General features: G+C 46.8%; 1 non-coding gene across 1 annotated transcript; it reads right to left on the bottom strand.

Moving 5' to 3' along the window:
- Window positions 1-5,250: 5,250 nt before the first annotated feature.
- Window positions 5,251-5,333, bottom strand: trnal-uaa (transfer RNA leucine (anticodon UAA)). Its single transcript has one exon. It is a non-coding gene; the product is annotated as a tRNA-Leu (tRNA).
- Window positions 5,334-6,387: the final 1,054 nt, after the last annotated feature.

Raw genomic sequence — 6,387 nt, 5'->3', positions numbered from 1 at the left:
TAAATCAGCCGGCTATGCATCTGGATGAAAAAGTGAAGAGATACAACCAATTGCTACAGAGGTATCTGAATCTAGCCCGAAAAGAGGAAAATCAGGGGCGAGAAATTGTCCTTACAGAGCGGAAAGAAAAAACGGAGGAGGAGGAGGAGGGGAGACAGCCTGACGGCGGCGGCGCGACTGGGGACAAATCTGTACAGGAAGTTATCCAGCAAGTGGCGCCTAGGGCTAGAAAGAACGTGGGGTACATCTTGCATAAACTGCTCGATTCCGACGGGGCGGTACGTTGGACCCAGTCGGGTGAACTCATCATCAGAGATAGACCCATTAAAGGTTCCCATATTTTAGATTTGATGAAAACTTTATCGCAGCCTAAATCCCACGCCGGCGGATATCCTAAAGGCTGGGAACCCTTTTTAAACGTGATATCAGAATTAAACATCCCCCTCACGAGCGTGGGTAACATCCAAGCCAGGAAAGCCCTAAGTCATCTTAAAGATTACGGCGGAAGGGATCCCCCGCCTCCCTCCTCCCCTCCTGTGAAACAGAACCTCGGGAGACGTAGAAAACGTATTGTTGACGACTCACCACCACCGCTTGAGGGAACCCCTCACACAGCGCGCGATTCCTCCCCAGAATATCGTTTATGGCCTTTAAAGGGTACTCCTTATGCTCCGTGGATAGATTACAACGATTAAGTGTTTTATATACGTGTGTGAAAAAGAATTAAAACGCCTGTAACGCGTCGGTTAATAAAATGTAAAATTTATTGAATAAAGGGTGTCACGTTTTTATTTTTTCCCCAACATGAATCTAACAAGCATAACAATCTTTAAATAGTTTTAACGAACATACATTTTGCGGCTTTGAAAGTTTATCGGCATTAACACGGCTAATACACTTGTGATATTTCTTGATAAACTCGGATACTAGAGCGTCGTTTTTCCTCAAGTCGTCAGAGTACAACATCATAGTCTCTTGAAATGAAAGTCCCTTGAAGCGCCGGTAGAGGAAAAAGGCGACGTGGGCCCCGCACGTGGAAGAAAAGTCATGTTGAACTTGACGCGTATTATACCTTATTTCGGTAGCGTGCCTCCCCAAGAAGCTCATAAAACTCTTTGGGTAGTAAGGGGAATCGGGGGGATAACCGTAAGAATCAAAGAAGGAGGCTTTACCCTCTTGGGGCTCCAAAATTATCCCGATCCAGTGTTCACCCTCTCTATTCTGGTCATGCGTGTTTGCGACCAGAAAAGCGGGCCTGGTCTCTATGCGGGTGGGTAATAAATCGCTAGGCCACACGCCTCCAAAAGCATCCCCCAGCAGGGGCCGTAAAACGCATTCCAGCTGGTGAGTGTTCATGATGATGATGATGATTAAAAGTCCACCAAAACCTGTCTCTTGGCGTTTATTTCAATCACGCTGTCGAAGCAGGCGTAGACGATGAGACTCATGGTTCGAGGTAGTGGGGCTCTGAACCTTAAATCCAGACGGCACGTGCCGCTGATGGCGGGTGACAGGGCACCGCCGTCCAGCTCGTCGTCTCGGGAGAGATTGAGAGCAAATAGCGAGTATCCGTTTTCAAAATCCTCGCGGTTGATGCATAAGGGCGAATCCTTTAAATGCCTGTTTGTAGCCAGGAAAAGGTTGTAAAACTCTCTGACCGACTGCCTCGCTCTAAAATCGGGCTGGAACGGTTTGCTGGGTATGTGTCGCCCGTTGACTGAGAGGCTCAGAAATTCCAGGTCACAATGCTGAAACCTGAACGGCTTTCTGTTTCGCGTGCCCACGAACGCGGCGTGGTCCACGATCCCCAAAACGATGTAGCGCGGTAAGTTGCCCAGGAAGAGGTTGTCCTGCGGGCAAACCCGCGATTGTGCGGGCAGCGTATAATTTTTAACGACTACCCTGCTTATAGGGTACAGGGCGTTTGCTTTCATGAGAGCGGCCGAGTGACCCAGTGACACCGCCGGGGAGACCTCCACTTTTTTCACAAACAGGCTGGCCCTCAGTATTTTCAGCTCGTAATCGGTGTCATTTCTACACATGAGACTAAAGTCGCTTTTAGCCTTTACAAACTTTAAGCGTATATCCACGTTGTTTAACAGCATTCGTTCGCTGAAAAAAATATCGGCGTGTATAGGACCCATCAGAGAAAACTCCTGAGAGTTTCTACAGAAGGCGGCTCGCTTCTGTAACCCCACGTTGGGGCCCTGCGCTGAGACGTCCACGCTATCCAAGTCGCCCCCGACGTCTTTGTACCAGAGCCCTGCCGAAAACTGACTCTCTAGCGTATCCGTAGAAAAATTGAGCAGGGTCTCTATGACTGACCTATAGGGGTGCGTGGCCGACGAAGAACTGATCAGGACGTCGTTCAGACTCACATCCAGCTGGGAGAATATGCCGTTTAGCGGGTACTGTATAATACCGCAGGGGTCGGCGTCAAGCAGGGGGGCTCCATCGGCCCTAACGATCTTGAGCCTTAGATATAGCAGTGTAGAGTTGAGGTCCACATAGAAATTGCCCGACCCCGGTATTAGGAAATCCAAAACATCCTGATCGGTAATGGAATTTAATGGGTTGATTTCTACATAATTGGTCTGATCTATGGATAATTGCGTCATAGGGGCCGCAAACAGGTCCAATTCAGATTTGGTACATTCAGCCGAGAGCCGGTGAGCTAGAGCCATTCTTGTTTACGCTGCGTTTTCTCTCTCTTAAAATATGTCCCCGGGGGGTTTCTTGTTTCTCTTAGCTGGTCGAGACTTGGGAATCCTGACGACTCTGCCAGGTTTTTTTTTTTTTTACGACTTTCCTGAAGGGCTCTCGTTCTACTCCCCCTCCTCCTCCGAGACAGGAATAGCAGACCCGACCCTTCCTGCTTGGGGTCAGCTGTGTTTGTAAAACGGCCGCTGACTACAGAGCTGGCGAGATCCGAACCTATTCCTTTGACCGCCGATTTCAAATGAGGTTTCGCTATGTCGACCCCACGCTTAAGAAAGGGTAAAACAAATCTAAAAGCCCTACTGAGCATGGACCCCAACCCACGCCCGTACATCACGGGGCTCCCCGCAAAACCGGGGAGCCCATGTCCCGCCTGACTGGTGTAATACGTAATAAATCTCTGTGGATTGTGGTAAGCCATTGTTTTCTTTTTTTTTTAAACGGGGCGAAAGTGTAGCTTGACGATCGTTTTTCCGTAGGAGAAATTAATCAGAGTATTCTGATCGTTCTTTATCTCGATATGCAAATTCTGTAGGCTCTGCTTGTTCACCGGTACGTACTGCAGCTTGTGGAACGGCAAAGTGACTACGTCGCCGAACGCACCGTCTATTTTAACGGTTCTGAGGAGCGGGACTACAAATTCCCCCACGTGCTGCGGTTCCACGATGTTACAGTAGACGTACATATTGTAGAATCCCGCGTGAATGTCGCCCGGGTAGGGTGAGGTCGACCCGCTACCTCCTCCTAGGTTATACCACTGACCCGGCTCAAAGCCCAGCATGTAGGCCAGAGTAGGTTTAAATTGGATCTTGTATTTATGGTTTCCCGTCATATTAACCCTTCGTGTAATCTCGCTGTATGAGAAGGAAACTTCGGTACCTAATTTTTTTAACGTAGCGTTGATTTCTGTCACAATCTGTTTCAGAGATTCATAATAGCCCACTTTAATTTTCCGAGGAAAAAGGTAAGGTAGGTCCACTAAAGGATCGGCCTCTCTCTTTGCCTCCGCCTCCGTATCCCGCAATTCAAAAGTATTATCCGGGTGTGTAACATTTCGCCACGTGTAACAATACATGATTTCAGCCAGAGCTACTTCGTAAGGCCCCCGTAGCTCTATAGGTCGCGAGAGCATCACGGTGTAATCCGAACTCTGGTTATCGGGGAAGATGGAGAGACAAGAGTTTGACGGTAGCGTGAGGTAAAAAGAGGGGCGGGCGTCCATTTTCTTTTTTTTTCTTTTTTTTCTCTTTTTTAAAAAATTAAACCTGTATCAAGTCCGACCGCGGTATCCACGAATCGAACCTCGAGGGCCAACCCTGCCAATGTACTAAAATCCACTTTTTCCCCTTTCTGTCGGTCTTTGAGCCTATAACCTTCTCGACCTTGAACGCGCGTCTCGGAGATATTTTGACTTTCTGCAGCTCCGCTTCATAAAATGTTCCCTCGAGTATTTCACCGCTCACGTCCCTCAATTTATATACCGGTGGGGATCTGGGTACACGTTCGCATATGACAAAGTACTCGTCCGTAAATGTCTGCTCGTACTTTTTGTCAAATATCTGACTGTGCTTGGAGACTCTCACAGTGTCCCCTATGTTAAACTTAAAACGTGGCCGTGTGCTTTTTTTCTTCAGGGGACCGTATAGATTATCAAATACTAGATGAGCATTATCGGGCCTGACCTCGGCAGGTTTCATTTTAATAGCGCTGTGAAATGACTGGTTGTACCCCTTTATTAGATCGTCCAACACGTCCACATATCGCCGGGTGTTTTTAGCCGTAAAGTACCTGTACATCCTCTCTTTTAACGTTCGATTAAATCTCTCTACGATGGAAGCTTTAAGTTCACTAGCCGTAGTGAAATGGGTGATTTTATGAGTTTTTAAAAGTTTCTGAAAAGTCCCATTTAAAAACTCCTTACCGGCATCCGTCTGTAGCTTGAGGGGGACGCCCCCCTCGGTTAAAATAGAATCAAAGGCCTCCTTTACAGCTTCCCCAGTCTTGTTTCTTATAGCACGCGCGTAGGCTTTTTTAGAAAAAACATCAATCACCGTAAGGAGGTATTTTAACCCCTCGTTGTATTTGGCCAGCCCTTGCATGTCGCATAAATCGGCCTGCCACTGATACATGGCTCTCGGAACAAACACTCTGTTCCTGGGGAAATTCTTTTTAACCGGTTTATGTAAAGTATAACTGTCTTGCATAGACAGCCAGTCTCTGATGTCATCAGCAGCCACTTTTTTCCCCGTATCTTGCTGCACGGCTCTCTGCAGTCTGGAGACACCTCCGTATGACCCCGGTTGGCTGGGGTCATAGTACGAACTGCTCAAGACGCGAGCTGTAGTCTTGGCAACAGACATGCTTTTCACACACTGAGTGGGGGGGAGAGCGGGGTGCGGCGTTTTATAGCTGACTGTGGATGGGGGTTGTTAAGAGACTGAGTGAACATCAGTGAAATTTTGTGTGTTTTTTCTACATTTAACCCATATTGTGTAGTTTGTTTTTTAATTATTATTATTTTACAAAAGAGTTTAGCTGGGGTGGGGATCGAACCCACGCGGACATACGTCCATTGGATCTTAAGTCCAACGCCTTAACCACTCGGCCAACCTGCTCAGCATTTTTACCCGTTATTTTACAAAGACTATTACAACGGTATTCAAGTTTTAATTTTTTTTTATTTTTGCAATTAGTGAAAGATATATTTTAAAAAAGCTGGTATACAATTTGTGAAGGTTACATTTTCAAAATGCAGGTATACATTTAGTTACAGCCGTGACAGTTGTTGAGGTAGATTAGCGATGTCACATGCAGTAAAGTGGATATAGTGGCTTTTTCAACGATACATGTATGTAGAGTAGAAAGCATCTGATTAACATCGATAGGCTGCTTATCATGAAATTTAGAGGTGACTACATCTACTATTAAAGCGTAAAATACAAAAATGTGATTACAGTCAAATTCATTGTCAGGAATACAAGATAGACAAGCGCGTATGAGACTTTCGGGGGAATGTCTTTCACCCTCTGACATCAGTTGAGTAAGTAAATCCATCCCCCGCTGATAATTTTCTCCGACTTGAGAAATCTCAAATAACACTCTATGAAAGCAGCAACAAGCATAATCATCCCGACAATCACTTTTATCAATAGCACGCAACAATAGTGGACTAACTTTTTCTAAAAAAACATTTAACATAAACCGCCGTAAGGGTCTGCTGATACCGTTCCCCATCACAAGATGCTTTTTGTTTTAGTCTCGGGCCTCCCAACGAGTCAGAAATTCTTCTTCCAGGATCTGCTTAAACGCTGGGTTCTGTTCAAACAGATCTTGTTCCAGTCGAGTGATTTCCACCATGCCGTTGCGGGCCTCACGCAGATCGTACAGGATAGCTTCCACGGCCCCCTCCAACCTGCCGGCGGCCGCTCGGATGCCCAGGGTCGATAGAACGTGGGTCAAGGCGGGTGTCAGCCGATCGGTCCAGAGGTCACGCAACACAGAGTCAAAGTGTATGTAAAAGTAATTTCTGCCTGGAGGAAACAGACAAGGGTGTTGTCTCTGACTGGGGTGATCCACTTCACAACCGTAGCAGTTTCTCTCTTGATGCTTCCTGATGACTGAGGTTAAAAGGCCCACTATCATAGCCTTAATACAAGCCAACATCCCACG

This window comes from Brienomyrus brachyistius, unplaced genomic scaffold (genome assembly GCF_023856365.1).
Source record: "Brienomyrus brachyistius isolate T26 unplaced genomic scaffold, BBRACH_0.4 scaffold1350, whole genome shotgun sequence".
NCBI lineage: Eukaryota > Metazoa > Chordata > Actinopteri > Osteoglossiformes > Mormyridae > Brienomyrus > Brienomyrus brachyistius.
The sequence above is the reverse complement of the archived record's forward strand: the minus strand, read 5'-3'. Positions and strand labels throughout refer to the sequence as shown.